Below are 19,635 nucleotides of genomic sequence, written 5' to 3' on the forward strand. Positions count from 1 at the left end.
CCGTTAAGCTCATATCCTTGTTATTCCCATTGATTATATTTTCAAAAACATCTTTTAATTATGATTTTGAAATGAGATTTTGAGGTTTTTACCACTACAGCTTAAAAATGTTTTTTCTTTGTTTTGGACCTCATTCTAACCCTTTTTTGTATGGGTTTCAACAGTAGACTCATTTAACCTTGGAGAATGTGTTTCTAAATAAAATTCTGATTTCAAACCTTGTAAGACCCTCAAAATTTTTGGCATTTTATTTTTGATCCTCCTGATTTTAAAACATTAATTTTTGACTGGAAATGCATTTACGGATGTCTAAAGGGCAATTACAATAAGTTTCAAAATTCTTGGATGAGGTTTGGGGTCATTTTGGAATTTTGAGGTAGTAAGCCTCCACATTTTTGGCATGCTATGGAGGATAGCCTCCACAATTTCAATATGGCATGCAGGCAGTATGCCTCCGTAATAACATCATGTCTTGGAGGATAGCCTCTGTAATAACAGTGTGGCACAGAGGTTAGCCTCCATAATAAGGTCATGGCACGCCGATGGGTTAAAATCATGCAGTTTTATTTTATCTTCTTGGAATGAGGGGCTTTTGAGTCTTTATACCCATGTACGACCCTAAGACATATAATAAGCTTATTCTCATCAGTTTTCAAAGATCAATTGCTCTCTTTAACTCTCAAACTCAAAACCCAAGAAAGGCTTAGTGGTTTTATTGTACATTCATCCTTCGAGTTCCAATCTCCAAATTACTTCCAAATTCTTGTGCATCCAAGGCATGTATCTCTTCCCTAGACTTGTTTTTATATAAAAGCATGTATTACTTGGTTATTTATGTGGATTTAAATGTGGATTTTGATATGGGTTGAGGGTTTTGGAATGGTTAACTCTTTAATGGTTTTCCCATGGTTTTTTGAATTGTTCATGCTTTAAATTAGTGATTTTTGAATTAATTGGGCGCACAGGTATGGGAATTAGAATGGGGATCGGGGCATTCTCTCAATTTAATGATTTTGGTTTGAAACATGATTTGTAAAATTGTGTTTCCTTAACCCACTTGCATAACTAGACTTGAAGTATGATTTGTCGCATGATTTGACTTATTTCCCAAAACTATTGCACTGCATAAATGGTGAAAAAAAAGAAAATAGATTTGAAGGGCTTGTTGGCCATGTTTTTTATTCAAAATTGGAAGCTCGGGGGTCGACCAATTCCCAAAAGTTGATTTGATAAACTAAAGTGGTCGAGGCATTCCCCAACTTGAATTAATGAACCAAAGGGGGTCGAGGTATTCCCCTAAGTGATGATAATTGCTATGGAATGATGATATTAACTTACCATCATCGTTGGTATGATGATACCAATAGTATGTTCCTACATGGATAATTATGGTTCAATGAATGAGAATGCCTAATTATTTTAATATGGGCTTAAAGAGAATTATGTAGCTAAGTCGTGAAAGTGGATGTATCAGGGTGACTAATATTGGAAATTTATATTTGTCAGTGTGAGGGTTGGTCTTGATGACCATGTTCATGTTTCACACTTTATATATATTTGTATCTTGTATTGACGTGGGGTTGGGTCATTTCTTCGTCTTCCTTGGTACCTGTAGTTCGTACAGCTAACATGCACTGTGGCCTTTTCAGTAGTGGGAGTGGACCCTTATTGTCTATGGGTGTTTTAATGATGATTGAGATACATAGTCCAGGATAATATTATACTTTCATGCTAAACCTTGTTCTCTGTACCAACATGATATATATATATATATATATATATGTACACCGTTTGCATATGGATTTTACTATGGATTGACTTGGCATTATTTTGTTGATTCCCTGAGTTACATGCTGGCGCTCATCTCGCTAAACATCTCCAGATATTGTATTCCCATGCGATGCAGGAACTGAAGACACTTTTTCTTTTCTTGTACTGTGATAGGTGATCCTTGGATTGCTCGTGAGTCAGCTTGAATTGGTGAGCCTCCTTCTTCCAAATGACCTATTTCTTCTTGGTTTAGTTTATGTAATAAGCTATTTCCTTGGTTTTCTTTTTGGCTATGATCCTGGGCACGTGTAACGACCCAATTTTCTGGAATCAAAATGTCACACGGTGCTCATGATCCTAAAGGATCACAAGACAACCCTCTACTGATATCTGTACCTGAACACTGTATAATATAGATAATAAATGCAGAAACTGGCTATAAGGTTCAAAACATCTAAAAATACTCAAAATTGAAAACTAAATACTAATATATCTGTTCAATAAGCCTCTAAACTATCTGAACTATGAAGTTGATGGGACATGTCCCCAACTAACTCTGTTTACTGAAAATAAACAAAATCTGATACAAAATGATAAAAGGATCATCCTCGAATAAAGGGGACTCACTTCTATGCCTACTACTGCTGACTGGGACTGAGCTTCTAAGGGTACTCTGGATCTCGTGCCTCTTAACCTATGGTGTCAAATAAAATACCATAGCGCAAATGCGTCAGTACGAGAATGTATCGAGTATGAAGATGAGGTAAGGCTAAATGCAAGGGCTTATGCATGAATAATTACTTTTGAATAGTCATGAGAGTACTAAATGAGAGCGCATGCATGAATACACAAACCATAACCAAAATCATCGTGACTCAAAATACTGAAACTGATCAAGTAAATTTACTCATATTAATGACTGAATTCTGAGCTTTCTACTCTCGACTGACTGTATCAGAGGTCAAACCTCTCTGATGGATGATTTTAGAATCTACTATCAATGATAAGAAAAGATCACGTCCAAATCTAAAAACAAGAATACTCAACTGAATCTGAGACAGAGATCAAGCCTATCTGACGGGTGATCTCAGGATCTGATAATGAGATTACTCAACTGAATCTAAGGTTGAGACCAAGACTATCTGATGGGTGATCTCTAGATCTGATAACAAGAATACCCAACAGAATCTGAGACTGAGATCAAGACTATTTGAAGGGTGAGCTCGGGATCTGATAATGATATTACTCAACTGAATATGAGACTGAGATTAAGCCTATCTGACGGGTGATCTTTAGATCTGATAACAAAGAGACTCAACGGAATCTGAGACTGAGATCAAGCCTATCTGACAGGTGATCTCAGGATCTGATAATGAGATTACTCAACTGAATATGAGACTGAGATCAAGCCTATCCGACGGGTGATCTCTAGATTTGATACTAAATAACTTTATATGGGACCAAGCCTATCTGATGGGTGGTCCATGAATTAATAGAACTATCTGAGTTACTCACTGAGATAGATGACTGTATCTGATAGTCCTGATTTCTAAAGATTAATACTGAAACTGTAACTGTGGGAAGTAGTCACTTAACCGATATGCCCCGAATCTCAACTGGTAGGGTCCAACCTGTAACCCCAGCTAGAAGGGTATCAATACCATGCCACAGGTAAATACATCTATGGTTAAGCCTATCTGATAGGTTACCCTCAAAGGAATTGAAGCCTAAGGCAGTATAATAGTCAAGCCTATCTGACGGGTAACTAGCTTTTCCTGATGGGTGACTCCTGTATCTTGCGCTAGCTACATAGTTCTGGAGTTCAAGGATTTCTTCTAACAACTCTGCCTCTTTGACGGGGAGCCTCCATCCTTGCCCTCGCTTGGTGCTATCTCCTACTCCCAACTCAAAGACTCTGAACTGAACACAAACTAAGTTGAATCTGATACTGATCATATTTATCGAATGATCTGACTGAGTTAAGCTGAATTCACTTGGTTTCATATATGAAGGAATACTACTAAACCTCGTTATCTAACTGAATGACACTGAGCTTTGAATAGAGTACTCAATCACTACAGAGGTCAGAACTGGACACTTGAATACTACTAGATCTGAGTTGGGTACAGAACTGAGGCTAGATTACTAGCGATACTAAGATTATGATGATTACAGAGATTACTGAGATTTATTAAATTCTGTATCTGTCTGAGAATATAGAGTTCTATAACTCGCTGAGTTTTGAGAATCATGGCTCGACTGGAATTATTGTGAAAACTGACACGGGCTCTAGACAACAGCTAAATTGTCAGGTATAAATACCCCCAGGACTCGATAACATAAAATTAAAACATAACCTTTCTTGAATAATCAAGACCATGGACAATCATTCACCATCACAATCACTAAGGCAACACTTCAAGTATTTAGGAATCATAAATATGTGATAGTGTAGGGAGACATGCTGTTGGATCATACTCATTCAACAAGGCCTTGAATCAAGCACTTCACATATATTTACGTCTTGGCATGTACCAGAGAACACATAATTCGGGAAATTTATGTTATCATGTTACAATGTATTCATCAAATACTTAGTATGTATTAAAGTCTTAGCATGTATCAAGGAGCACAAAATTAGAGAATCTCATGTTATCATTCCACAATTCATTCACTAAGGTTTTTCAACAAATACTTGGCATGCATGGGCTTGCACATAATTGGGGATTTCTAGTCAACATGCTATAATGGCTCTAATTCATTCACATAAGCATTTTATTAAGAATATGGGGGGCATGCTTTGATTATTCAACAATTTCTATACTTAATTGATATGAACACTCCACTTAATAAGCAACTTGAAGAGGGTTTATCATAAACATCATATGAATACTATAGACTAGGGTCAAAGCTTGAAAAAGTTACAACCAAACATGAATCACAACTCAATAATAGCATGAACATCAATTTCAACTCACATGAATCATGGAAACCCATAAACATAAAAGCTTTGAAATATAGAAAAGGGTTCTTGAGCTTCTTGGATGAAAGTGACCCGAGAATCAACATCTACATACCTTGGAGAAACTCTTTCTTGAAAGCCCTTGGGGAGATTCTTGATTTCTTGATTTCTCTTTAAGAAGAAGGAAGGGTTTTGGTTTTGGAACCCTAGCTCTTGTTCTTGAACAACTTTGAGAGAAAACAATGATATTTTGGGCGAAATAAGGCCAAATCCCGTGTTAAGGAGTATATATAGGGGTTGGGAAAAGACCCTTTTCACCCTTGGAATTATACTGAAAAATCCTGATTTTACATGCTGGCACAACGCGCTATAATCACGCTAGCTCAGTGGAAATTGGACAATCAGGAAACTTCTTGATGGCGCGACGTGGTGAAAGTCGCGTTGCCACCTTGGTTGCAGACTGGAAAGGCACCGTAACGCGGTGGAATCGCGTTGGTGCACTGGAAATTGATAATTCTGAAATTAAGCCTTGGCATGATGTTCCATAATCGTGGAGGCTCACTGTATTTTGACAATTTCCATTTTGGCTGGCTCCGCGATGCGCTAAAGTGCCAGGTGGCACACTGCCTCACTAAAATGGATTTTACTCTTTGCCCGAGTATCGAATTTAAGCGAATTTGGTATCGATGGATATCTTAAGGAAATTCTACACGGTTCAAAATATTTCTCACTTTGGAAGACAGTTCTTAATCTTTGATGGCCGAATTTATGCTTCATTGAACATGCTCTAAGGCTCAGACTTTGAGAAAATTTTTTGGGTCTTACAATATCTCCCCCTTGGAAACATTCATCCTCGAATGTCACTTGATAGTCTAAGAATACTGATCGACTGAACTTACTTAAGGAACGGGAACATATGAAACATGACCATGCAACTAAAACTACTGATATTCTGAGCTCTCATACTGGACATGCATCTCTGATGCGTGGAATACTTAACTGAAGCTACTCAAAAGCTGAATTCTTATAATATACATGCATATATGATGCATGGACTCACAAAAGAGTTGATCTCATGAATGCATGATTGATTACACTGAAAAACTAAACTCTTTCTATCGAACATGCATATCTAACGCATGAATGTTTGACTGTACTGATTCTCGATAGCATGAATGGTTATGCAATAATAACTGATGTTAACTTTATAAGGAGAGTCTGAACATGCAAATTAATTAGTCTAAGAACATGAGAACATCGAAATATCCTGGGGTATCTCCCTCTTGGGACTCTATGTCCCTCTAACACACTTCACTGAAAAATTGTGACAGTACACGGGGCACCTACGAACTGGGTCATAATTGACCGACTGAGATCTGAAACTCATGCATGACTCATGCTGACATATAAGCTCAAAATGGAAGCAAAGGATCTACCAATGCATATCATAAAGGTGAAGGACTCATAACATACCCGAATCTATATTAGGGAATCTTTCCTGATCAAGGTGGGTCTGAAGCGCATGAAGTCTATTCTGGCGCTGACCACTATTGGCACCGAAAGGGGTACTCTGCTGAAAAAAATCCTCTACCCTTTTAAGCTAGCGCTCTACATTCTCGCATTCTGTGTCCTGGCTCACCACACCCAAAGCACACATTACTACCAACTCTACACACACCTAGGTGGATCTTGCAATACTCTCCACAAAGCGGATTGGTGCGAACACCACTAGCATACTACTCAGGGCTTTGGAACTTGGCGCCCCATCATAACTAATATCCCCAAACTTCAGCATGGGTACACTAGCTGAGGATGGAGCTGGGACTGAAAATCTCTGACTATGCTAAAAGCGGCTACCACCCTGGGACCCTGCCTGAGAGAAACCTTGACTACCTGTCCTGGCTTTTTTACTCACTCTCTCTCTTTCTTTCATCTTATCTGCCTCAATCTACTGCGCATGCATCATCAGCCTTGCAATCTCCATATCTCTATTAATCATAGAAGCCCTACACTCTTTCAAAACTAACCCGAACACACCAATTACAAATTTACTCATACTCGCTCTAAGGTTAGCTATCAAGTTAGGAGCATACTTAGCTAACTGCTTAAACTTAAGACAATACTCTTTTACTATTATGGAGCATTGCCTTAGGTTCGTGAACTCTCCTACCTTAGAATTTCTCATCTTTAGAGGGCAAAACTTATCTAGAGAAGCATCCTCAAACTCTTGCCAAGTCACGAGAGTTGCGTCCTCCCTTTTACCCTTCTTCCACATCCCTACCCAATTATGAGCAATATCCTTCCGCCTATACGATGCTAACTCTCTCCTCCTGAAAAATATACATAATTTGGGTAGTCTTCTTTAACTCCTCACCTGATACTGACCCATAGAACTCTGGCGTGTTCATTCTCATGAAATCTCTAATTCTAGTTATGGCTGAAGCCCCATCTTGCTGAGATAGGGCCACAGCCTCATGGTTACCCTGAACATTAGTCACAACTTGGGATAGCACCTGAAAAGCTACTCGAAACTCTGCATGTGAAAAATTCTAATTCTTAAGATCTACTGGCGGAGGGGCCTGGTCATCAACCCTATGGACACTATCTCTGCGAGGAGGCATACTCTACAAATGAAAGAAAGAGGTGAATTAGACTGGGGATCAACTTAGGCTCATTCTAACTCATACGACATGAATATTGAAAGAAGGGAAACTACTCCTAAAACATCTTTTAGCCTCTTGTACATAAATGTGGCGTGCAACACACCCATGCACAAGACTCTAGTAGATACGGCTTTTCAGACTCCCTAGGACACTATTGAACCTTAGGCTCTGATACCAAGTTTGTAATTACCCAATTTTTTGGAACCAAAATGTCCCATAGTGCTCATGATCCTGAAGGACCAAAAGCCAACCCTATACTGATATCTGTACCTAAACATTGCATAATATAGATAATAAATGCAAAAACTGGCCATAAGGTTCAAAACATCGAAAAATACTCAAAATTGAAAACTGAATATTGATATATCTATCTAAAAAGCCTCTATACTGTCTATACAATTGCTCTAGCTCACTGAAAATTGGACAATTGGGAAACTGCTTGATGGCACGATGCGGTGGAAATCGCGTTGCCACCTTGGTTGCGAACTGGAAAGGCACCGCGATGCGGTGGAATTGCGTTGGTGCACTGGAAATTGACAATTCTAAAATTAATCTTTGAAGCAATGCTCCATAATCATAGAGGCTCACTGGATTTTGATGATTGCCATTTTGGCTGGCTCCGCGATGTGCTAAAGTGCCAGATGGCATACTATCTCACTAAAATGGCTCTAACTCTTTGCCCGAGTGTCAGATTTAATCAAATTTAGTAACGATGGAAATCTTATTCAATTCTCTACATGAAAAAAAGTCGATATTAGGGAAATTATACATGGTTAAAAATATTTCTCACTTGGGAAGAAACTTCTCAATCTTTGAAGGCCGAATTTATACTTCACTGAACATGCTTTAAGGCTCAGACTATGAGATAATTTTACGAGGTCTTAGAGCATTCCCCGACCTAGGATGATGTTTGTTTCTTAAAGACTTTGTGGATTAATGTGGATTTGGATAGTTGCTGGGTTCTTAGTTCCTTTTTAAGCTATTCACTTATTTTACTTATGGCTATTGTTTTGCTTCCTATATGGTTAGATATAATATGTTTTGTTTGACTAGGATAAAGGGGTGGTATTTGGTCCTTTGTGGGCTTAACATACCTGTCATGGTCAAACCTTTGTTTGGATTATGACAAGCTCTATATTAGAGCACGATTTAAAGTAATTGGGTGTCCACAAAGACTTGGTGAGTTGAGTCCTTTTTATAAGTGTGTTGCATTCCACACTTATGGGGGGGACTATATATATATAAGGAATGTTTCCTATTTTGTGTTCTATTTTTGGGCTATAGAGTGTAAGGTCTTGGATCTCCTCTAATTCTCGTTTGTTAACATTTCAGATCATGCCTCCCCAAAGATCTGCTACTCGTGGAAACTTTCTATGCTGCTTGAAGACAATATAGAGAGAACTAGTCCTACTTATAGAGTGCATACCTAGTCTAGGGTCCCACTCCTGATTGTACCAACCCTCATGGAGTTCCACCGTTCCCCACTAGTCCTCCTTGGGCTCTTCAGTGTAATGGCTTTAATGTTAAGTTTCGCCTGTCAATCCATTTGCTTACTCAGTTGGTGGCCTCTCAACCATGCCAGTTTGAGCGTATTTCTTTTGTCACTTCTTTTTCTAAGATCACTAGAGTTGGCCAGTTTATGAGGTTGAGTTCTCCGACTTTTACTGGCTCTAACTCTGAGGTGTAGAGTTTGCTACGTATCAGCTGAAGGATGTGGCATATCAGTGGTATGAGGAGTCAGAGTAGTTAAGGGGTGATGATGACGATCCAGCATTATGGGATGAGTTTTCTAGTGCTTTACTCAATCGCTTCTTTTCTTAGGAGTTGAGGGAGCGAAGGCAGAGAAGTTTGTAAATTCTAAACGAGGGAGAATGATTGTAAAGGAGTATGCATTTTGAAATTCCATCAGCTATCTTGCTATGCTCCGGAGTTTGGGTCTTATATGCAGGCTAAGATAAGTAAGTTTGCTTTAGGTTTGTCTCGGGATTTGGGGTTAGAGTGCAAGGCTGCCTTGTAGAATAGTAATATGGTTATCTCTAGGTTGGTGGTACACATGCAATAAGTTGAGGAGGAAAAGAAGAAATTGGTATAGATGGGGGAAGGTAGAGTAAAAAGTTTAGATACTAAGAGTAGGGTATAGGTCAACAAGGTAATGATAGAGATGGTATGCAGTGGGGTAGGAAGAAGTCTCGAGGAAATTCTAGTTCTTATTCAGCGGTTAGTGCTCTGTATCCTAAGATGTCTAGTGATCATCTCTTCAAACCTAACAATAGGTTTAAGGCACAAGGTGCCTAGTCTTAGGCTAGTGGATCTCAGTCGACCCCATCTTATCCTCCTTGTCATTTTTATGGGAAAATGCATTATGGTTTCTTTGATGAGGGAAGGAATAAGTATTTCAGATATGGATAGCCTAGTCATATACAGAGGAACTTTCCTTCAGGCAATGTTGCTATTGAAGCTACTATGATTTTGATTTCTACTTCTTCAGCTCCTACACCAAAGAGTTCTACTTTTGGTATCGATGACAACGCTCAACTTACACATCAATTTAGTGCAAGGCGGTCGTCGTCAATATATTTACCCAACTTTAAAGTTGGGATTGAATCCATGAGGAATAATGCGAGTGTCGATTAAACTAATTTAAAACTATAGCTATAAGTTAAATTCAAATAAATGATATGAAAAGATAAAATGGAGTTTTTTAATGATTGAGCAAAATTTATTAACACTTCAATTTGCCTTAGAACTCAAAGCTTAACTTGCAATATATCAAATCAATAATATAGAGAAACTAGAGTTGTGATCACTATGATTTGTAATCCTCCATTGAATAATAGTTGTAGTACTGGATTCTTATGACTTGCGGGAAACACCAAATTATCAGTTTTGACAGTCCATCTAAGTGTTTCTCAACCTGCCTAGATGTTGAGTTCCTTAATTCTATCGAACTTAGGAACCTTCTATTCACACTGATTTTATTTCGAGTTGATTAATCTTGTTATAACATTAATCATTAGATGGGAACTTAACCTTCCCAAATCCTCATTGATAATTCACTACCTTTAGTTTCTTTCTCAATACGAGCAAATCAACATAAGGTGAGATCCATTGTTTTCAACCAACCAAAAAATAATTAACATAAAAGAATTATCAAGATGTTCCCATAATCACTCGGACCCTAACCAACTATTAAGATAATAGAAGAGTAATCATAGATCCCACAACCCTAGTTGTGGGTTTTAGTTCCACATGAAAGAGAAAGCGATAACAATAACTGAATTCATAATTCAAAGTGATTAAACTTACAAAAGATGTAGTCAAAAATTGATTCTCTTCCCAAATTCAAGAAGAATATCCCACAACTAAATAAAAGAATTGAAAATTGAAATCCGAGTTTCGAGACCAAAGAGTAGTAAAGTAGTCTTTGGAATAAGTTCAAGATGTTCAGCCTTCTTCAATGAAACCCTAAAAGCTGCTATATATATTCGTAACTTAAGAAAAATTTGAAATTAAAAATTAAAATTTTTCTTCGTTGCTAACTACATGTCTGATAGCTTATTAGAGATCTGATAGCTTAACAGACCATGTCATCAGACATGATTCCCATTTTTTGCCTTCTGCTTATGTGTGATGATATTCCTGATGGCTTATCAGAGTTCTGATAGCTGATCAAAATATTTCATCAGGCATGCTTCAAATTTTTGCCTTCTGCTTCTTAGTGATGACATGCTTGATGGCGTATCAGAGGTTAGATAGCTTATCAGGACATGTTGTCAGAAAATCTTCTACTTCTGAGTGATGACATTTTTGACGACTTATCAGACACTTGAAGACTTATCGAGGGATATCGTCACACTTCTGTTCCTACTTCCTCATACTGTCTATAGCTGATGATGACTCTAATAACTTATCACAAATTTGATGACTTATCAGACAAGTCGTCAACTACATTTTCATGTCCACTTGTTCCAAATTCACCTCTTTGGCTCTTATTGTCTTTGGTTTTCTTGCATCTTGACTTTCCTGCATTATCAAAGAGAAAGCAATCAAAAATGACAAAAGTTGCTTATGACTTTATAGTTATTTCTAGTTAAAAGCCTCAGATGTGTTAGCATTAGCTGACACACCAACACCCTTAACTTTAAACAATTGCTTGTGCTCAAGCAACTTAAACATAACTAAGAGGATACAAAGCACATTTGACAGTCAATCATCCATATTACCTCAAAATATATTTACCATCTCCAAGGTCAATCATCTCAAACTCAACTGTGTATATTACTAAAAAGCAATAATGCAACACAAAGGAATCAAGATATGGCATCAAAGTAGCAACAACAGCCATGCATGTACCAATATTACACTCCTCAAAAGTGTTAGCAACTAGCAACATAACCAGTGTGCCCTTACAATAAAGAAGTCCCTCCCCACTCATATGTGAACTCAAGCATATCAATACAGGGACGGTCAAGAGATACTCACTCTCAGAAAGAAGTTCCAGTCAATGTATGCCAAACACCATAAGCTTGCCCTTATTTTCATTACCGAAGCTTTCAGACAGTTAAGTTAGGATCATTATAGGACTTTTCTTTAGCTTGTAATATAGGCTTGGGGCTGGTATGATACACAAGGATATTTAAAGTAACTAAGCCTCCTTGGTACTACACTATTATTGGGACTTCACTTATCAACCTTTACCTTATTTCTCCCTTTCTTGATTAAAACACATTCAAGTTGGGTGCATTTTTTATTCATTCATTTTTGTTTTCACAACTTTTCTTTTTTTATTTTTGTCTACCACACCCTGCCTTGCATATATTTTTTTATTACCCTTTTTCATACTCACTTTACATCACGCACCCCTATGATAGCCACCCTCAACTTAGGCTATTTGCCTAAGTCAAAGTGCACTGTGTCTAAGAAGGACCAGGGCCAAAACAGGTTCATTATGATACAATTGGAAAGGTGGTAGGTATTATAAAAAGAATAGGCATTCAGGCTCAAAATCAGGATCAAGGGATACTATTTACACATGGAAGGTAATTTAGGCTAAAAGTGGACTAATATCAACAATGGCCTATGATCTTTTCCTAACCGCTATCCTACAACCAAGGCAAGACCAACCAGGCAAGCTTTGAATTTAACACACAACGGGATCTAGGTAGTATCTCACACACATATGGCACAAAGGTACATTACATGATACTGCCCATGCGGTTCATACAATTGTTTGCATTGATTATCATGTCCCTAGTACTAATTCCATAAAATGATTCACAGTAGTCATATCAATATGCATATCAAACAATTACCAGATAGATAATTGGAGAGGTATTTATCATTCCAAGACAAATCAACAAAAATATGTCAACTGTCCTAGATACTTATTTTCCCCTCAGTTAACTACAACACATGACAAAACAAATACAATACACCTAAACATGCCTGCTCTACTAAGAACAAGACTCCAAGGTAAAGAGGCACGACAACAAAAACTCCAAGGGGACATCAACACCCACAAGTAGCCCCACCCTTAACTTAAAATCATACAATGTCCCCAATATTTCAAACCAAAACAAGAGAATTGAAATATCACTGTGGCACCATAGGTGCGAAGATCTGATGTCAATCACATAATAATAATACAAACAACTAAATACATTGGGTTGCCTCCCAAGCAGTGCCTGATTTAATGTTGCAGCACGACTAGGTTATCTTGACTACTCAGAATTCATCAAAATACCTTAAAAGTGCTTCAACCTTTATCCGTCCACTTAGATAATTTGAATCGTTGGACCATCTTTTGATCCTTATATCTTTTAGGTGCATTGGGCAAATGTGAGAGCATGATAAGGAAAGTTCTATCACACCACTTTGAAGACCTGAACTGCTTGCCCAACATTGCATCAAACTTTTGTGTGGGATCATTAAATAAACATCGATCTTTTAGCTTTTCGTCCTTCAAGATTGGGGTTGTATTATACCCTTTCGGAAAGACAAACTCCAAAATATAGGAATTTTCCTCCTCATTTCCAAAATTCATCATTTGCTAGGGTGATCCAAATTTCACCAAATCCACCAAGCATTATGTTGAAAAGTGATTTTAGTGAGGTCTTCTCCCTAATTTTAGAGTTGCATCCTTCTCGACCTCTTCACCCTAAATTGGGGTAGAGTCTTTATAAGAGATTGGCTTGGTTTCTTCTTTGTCCTCTAGCACCATTTCCTCAATCTTGGCATTATCTATCATGGTTGGTTTAGTTGGTTGGGAAATCACCAAGGGTTGCTCATCATCAAGCTCAACATCAATATAAGGTTCTTGCCCCTCATCTTTACACTCTTCCATTATTTTAAATGATTCCACAGACAAGATATCATCTAAACATATTATAGAGGAATGCTTTGAATGATTGACCTTTATATCCATCTTCTCATAAATTATTGGCTTCATGTATTGATGCATATCACATACGATATCATATGTTTCTTTCTGGAGATCTAACATTAGTTGAAACATAGATTTAATGCCACTCTTTTCGATGCTTCGTTCTTCCTTTTCTTGACCATAAGACCTATCAAAATCATAAGTAGAACTAGAATTTGGGTTAGCGCAATGGGGGGAGGAGGAATTTGGGAAATCACTCCAATGTCCATCTTGAACACCATATAAAGAACAATCATACCCCCGGTAGGATAGAGATGGTGCACACATCTCTCTCCAGAGAGCATATCTACAATCTTCCCAAAAGTGAGGTCCATCACAATATGGACATGGATCATCAAGATAAGATTTCCAACCACCAAGTTCATATTCATTCCATGATGCCATAGTAATAAGTAAATTAAAATAAAAATCTACCTAACACAAGAAATCAAAGAAAACTAAAAAAAAATATTTACAAGTTTGAATTCATTTAAGTAGGCTAAAATTCCAAACCAACACAATACTCCAAATTGTTCCCCGCGCCTTTTTTGATAACACTCAACTTACACATCAATTTAGTACAAGGCGGTCGTCGTCAATATATTTACCCAACTTTGGAGTCGGGGTCGAATCCACGAGGAATAATGTGAGTGGTGATTAAACTCATTTAAACTATAGCTACAAGTTAAATTCAAACAAATGATAAGAAAAGATAAAATAGGGGTTTTTATTGATTGAACAAAAGTTATTAACACTTCAATTCGCTTTAGAACTCAAAGCTTAAACTGCAGTATTTCAAATCAATGATATAAAGAAACTAGAGTTGTGATCATTATGGTTAGTAATCCTCCATTGAATAATAGTTGTAGTAATGGATTCTCATGACTTGTGGGAAAGATCAAATTATCAGTTTCAACAGTCCATCTAAGTGTTTCCTTAATTATCTCGAACTTAGGAACCTTCTATTCACATTGATTTTATTTTGAGTTGATTAATCTTGTTACAATATTAATCATTAGATGGGAACTTAACCTTCCCAAATCCTTGTTGATAATTTACTACCTTTAGTTTATTTCGCAGTTCGAGCAAATCAACATAAGGTGAGATTTATTGTTTGCAACCAACAAAATAATAATTAATACAAAAGAATTATCAAGATGTTCCCACAATCACTCAAACCCTAAGCAACTATTAAGACAATATTGGAGTAATCATAGATCCCACAATCCTAGTTGTGGATTTTAGTTCCACATGAAAAAGAAAGTGATAACAATAACTGAATTCATTATTCACAGTGATTAAACTTACAAAAGATGTTGTCAGAAATTGATTCTCTTTTCAAATTCAAGAAGAATATCCCACAACTAAATAAAAGAATTGAAAATTGAAATCCAAGTTTCGAGACCAAAGAGTTGTAAAGTAGTCTTTGGAATAAGTTTAAGATGTTCAGCCTTCTTTAATGAAACCCTAAAAGCTGCTATTTATATCCGTAACTTAAGAAAAATTTGAAATTAAAAATTAAGATTTTTCTCCTTAGCTGACAATATGTCTGACGGCTTATTAGATCTGATAGCTTATCAGACCATGTCATCAGACATGATTCCTATTTTTTGCCTTCTTCTTATGTGTGATGATATTCCTGACGGCTTATCAGAGTTCTGATAGCTCATCAAAATATGTCATCAGGCATGCTTCAAATTTTTGCCTTCTGCTTCTTAGTGACAACATGCTTGATGGCTTATCAGAGGTCAGATAGCTTATCAGGACATGTTGTAAGAAAATCTTCTACTTCTAAGTGACGACATTTTTGATGACTTATCAGACACTTGATGGCTTATCGAGGGATGTCATCACACTTCTGCTCCAATTTCCCCATATTGTCTACAGCTGACGATGACTCTAATAACTTATCACAAATTTGATGATTTATTAAACAAGTCGTCAACTATATTTTCATGGTCACTTATTCCAAATTCACCTCTTTTGCTCTTATTATTTTTGGTTTTATTGCATCTTGACTTTCCTGTATTATCAAAGAGAAAGAAATAAAAAACAACAAAAGTTGCTTAAGACTTTGCAATTATTTCTATTTAAAAGCCTCAAATATGTTAGCATTAGCTCGTACATCAACCGGCACTGGCTAAAATCATCTATATGCTCTAGCTACCCATCTAGAATATGAGGATTCTCCCAATGTTGTCACTGGTATGTTACAACTTTTTATCATCATGTGTATTGTCTACTTGATATAGGGTTAACTCTTTGTTATTTGACTTCTTATATGCTTGTTCATTATGGATTTGGTCCTAAAAGTAATTCAAACCCCTTTTCTATGTCTACTCTGACGGGTGATTTTGTGGTTTCTAAATAAGTTTATAAGGGCTGCGTGGTGTCTATTTTTACAGTGGGGCTTTTGGTAGATTTAATAGAGTTGGATATATTAGATTTTGATGTGATCTTGGGGATGGATTTGCTTCACTCGTGCTATACTTCTTTTGATTGTTGGACTCAAAAGGCCAGTTTATAATTCTCAAATAAACCAATGATTGAGTGGGAAAGGAGTTCCCTAGTACCTAAGGGAAGGTTTATTTCATATCTTAGATCCCAAAAATTAATTTCCATGGGGTATCTATATCATTTAGTTTGGGTTAAGGATTCTAACTCTGAAGGTCCTTCCTTGCAATCTATCCCTATAGTCAATTAATTTCCTCACGTATTTACCAATAAACTTTGTGGTATTCTTCCCAATTATGAAATAGACTTTGGGATTGATATTCTCCCTGATACCCATCTGTCCTATCTCTATTCCTCCCTATAAAATGGATCTGGCTGAGTTGAAAGAATTTAAGGAGCATTTGAAATATCTTCTTGATTAGGATTTTATTCACCCTAGTGTTTTCCTGTGGAATGCTCTGGTACTTTTCATGCGTAAGACGGATGGGTCTCTTTGAATGTGTATAGTCTATCATCAGCTGAATAAGGTAATAGTGAAAAATAAGTTCCCTCTTCCTAGGATTGATAACCTCTTTGACCAACTTCAGGGTGCTAAGTGCTTTTCCAAGATTGATCTTCGATTGGGTTACCATCAATTGAATATTAGAGAGGTGCATATCTCTATGACTGCCTTTCGTACCTAGTATGGTCATTATGAATTTTTGGTCATGTCTTATAGATTGACTAATGCTTCAATGATGTTTATAGATCTTATGAACTAGGTATTCAGATAATTTTTGGACTTCTTTGTGATTGTGTTTATTGATGACATCTTAGTATATTCTAAGAATGAGAAGGATCATGCCAATCACCATCGTATAGTGTTGCAGACTCTCAAGTATCACCATTGTATTCTAAATTGTCTAAGTATGAGGTTTGGTTGAATACTGTAACCTTTCTTGGTCATGTTATCTCCAGTGAGGGGATCAAGGTGGTTTCATAAAAACTTAAGGCAGTTAAGAAGTGGCCTAGACCCATAACTCCAACCGACATTTAGAGCTTTTTGGGTTTAGTTGAGTATTATCGGAAATTTTTGGAGAGTTTATCTTCGATTGCTACTCCATTGACTAAGTTGACTTAAAAAAAGGAAAAGTTTCTGCGACCCAATGCTTATGAAGGTAGTTTAGAGAAGTTAAAGGATAAGTTGACTTTTGCTTAGATTTTGACCCTACTCAAAGGTACTGATAGATTTGTGGTTTATTGTAATGCATCTCGTGTGGGACTGGGTTATGTATTGATACAACATGGTATGGCTGTGGCCTATACCTCTAGGCAACTCAAAGTTCATGAGAAGAATTATCCAACGCATGACTTGGAATTATTGGTTGTAGTTTTTGCCTTACAGATCTAGCATTATTATTTGTATGTGGTTCATGTGGATATCTTTAAAGATCAAAAGAGTTTGTAGTCTGTGTTCACCCAGATGGAGTTAAATCTCAGGCAAAAGAGATGGCTTGCGTTGCTTAAGGACTACTATATGAGCCTTCATTATCATCTAGGTAAGGTTAATGTGGTTGTTGACGTTCTTAGCAGGTTTTTCATGGTAAGATTATCTCATATGGATAAGGAAAAATAAGGTTTGGTAAAGGATATTCACTGGTTGGCTAATCTTGAAGTTCATCTTTTGGATTCTGAGAATAGAGGTGTGATTATTCAAGAGGTGGTAAAGTCATCTTTTGGTTTTGAGGTGAAGCAGAAGAAGGTTTTGGATCCTATCTTGATGCAAATTAAGGATAATGTGGGTCGGCAGAGAGTTATGGCTAAGGTACCAAGGTATATTGTATGTTCTTGATATTGATGGGCTGTGGGAAAGGATGTTGATTGAGGTTCACAAAATGGTATACAGATAATCCTGGTTCTACGAAGATGTATTATGACCAAAAAGAGATCTATTGGTGGAACAACTTGAAGAAGTATGTGGCCAATTTTGTGGCTAAGTGCAGGGTTTGTCAATAAGTGAAAGTGGAGCACTTGAGACCTAGTGGTCTATCTCAAGAGATTGAGTTACCCATGTGAAAATGGGAGGGGATCAATATGGACTTTGTTACCGGTCTTCCATAGTCTTAATTAGTTTTATTCGATTTGGATAATCGTGGATAGGTTGACTAAGTAGGTATATTTCTTACCAGTGAGGACTAACTACTCTCGAGAGGATTATGAGAAGTTGTTCATTGAAGAGATCATCAAGTTGCATGGTGAGCCTATTTCAATTATTTTAGATCAAGGTACACAGTTCTTTTCTCATTTTTAGAATAGGACTAAGGTGAACCTTAGCACCTCATTCCACCCTCAGATGGATGGACAAGCAGAGAGGACTATTCAGACTTTGAAAGATATGAAAAAAGCTTGTGTGATTAACTTGGTGGTAGTTGGGTTGATCATTTTCTCTCATCAAGTTTTTTTAGTTTAATAGTTATCATTTTAGTATTCAGATGGCTCTGTTTGAGGCTCTTTATAGTAGGAGATGTCGTTCTTCTATTTGGTAGTTCAAAGTTGGGGAGACAAGTTTGTTTGGCCCTAACTTGGTTCATCACTCTATGAAGAAGGTGAAGGTGATTAGAGATAGGCTTAAGACTACCCAAAAGTCGTCAAAAGTCCTATACAGATTTGAGGCAATAGGAGTTGGAGTTTGATATTGATGACTGGGTGTTCTTAAATGTATCTCCCATGAAGGGAGTGATGAGATTTGAAAAGAAGGAAAACTCAGCCCTGTTGTGTTGGACCATATTTGATTTTGGGGAGAGTAGGTAATGTTGTTTATGATCTAGAATTGCCTGCAAGTTTGGGTTCTATTCATCCGGTGCCGATGTTGAAAAAATACATGGGTTACTCTTCTTTGGTTGTTTCTATTGAGAGTGTTGGTATCTTTGATTCCGTATTTTATGAGGAATTACCCGTTGAGATTTTGGATAGGTAGATCTATCATGTGAGGACCAAGGATGTGGCTTCAGTGAAAGTCCTTTAGAGGAACCAAAAGGTGGAAGAAGCTACTTGGGAAGTTGAGGAAGATATGAAGGCTAAGTACCCATTCTTGGTCCATGTGTCGGATGAAGGTGATTAAGGTATGAGTTTTGTTTTTCTCTTGTTACTTTCCAAGTTTGTCATTTGATTCTGGTTGCTTTATTGCTGTTCTCATGCTAAAAGTGTCCTAACTCATCAGATTCTTGTGAGAAGAGTTTTTAGGAGTTAAAGACTCGACATACTACAACCCCAATTTTGACTTTACCAAATGGTTTAGGCGGGTTTGCTGCATATTTTGGTGATTTCAAAGTTGGTTTAGGGTGTGTTTTGATGCCAAGAGGTAAGGTCATAGCCTATACCTCTAG

The sequence above is a fragment of the Capsicum annuum genome, chromosome 9 (genome assembly GCF_002878395.1).
Source record: "Capsicum annuum cultivar UCD-10X-F1 chromosome 9, UCD10Xv1.1, whole genome shotgun sequence".
NCBI lineage: Eukaryota > Viridiplantae > Streptophyta > Magnoliopsida > Solanales > Solanaceae > Capsicum > Capsicum annuum.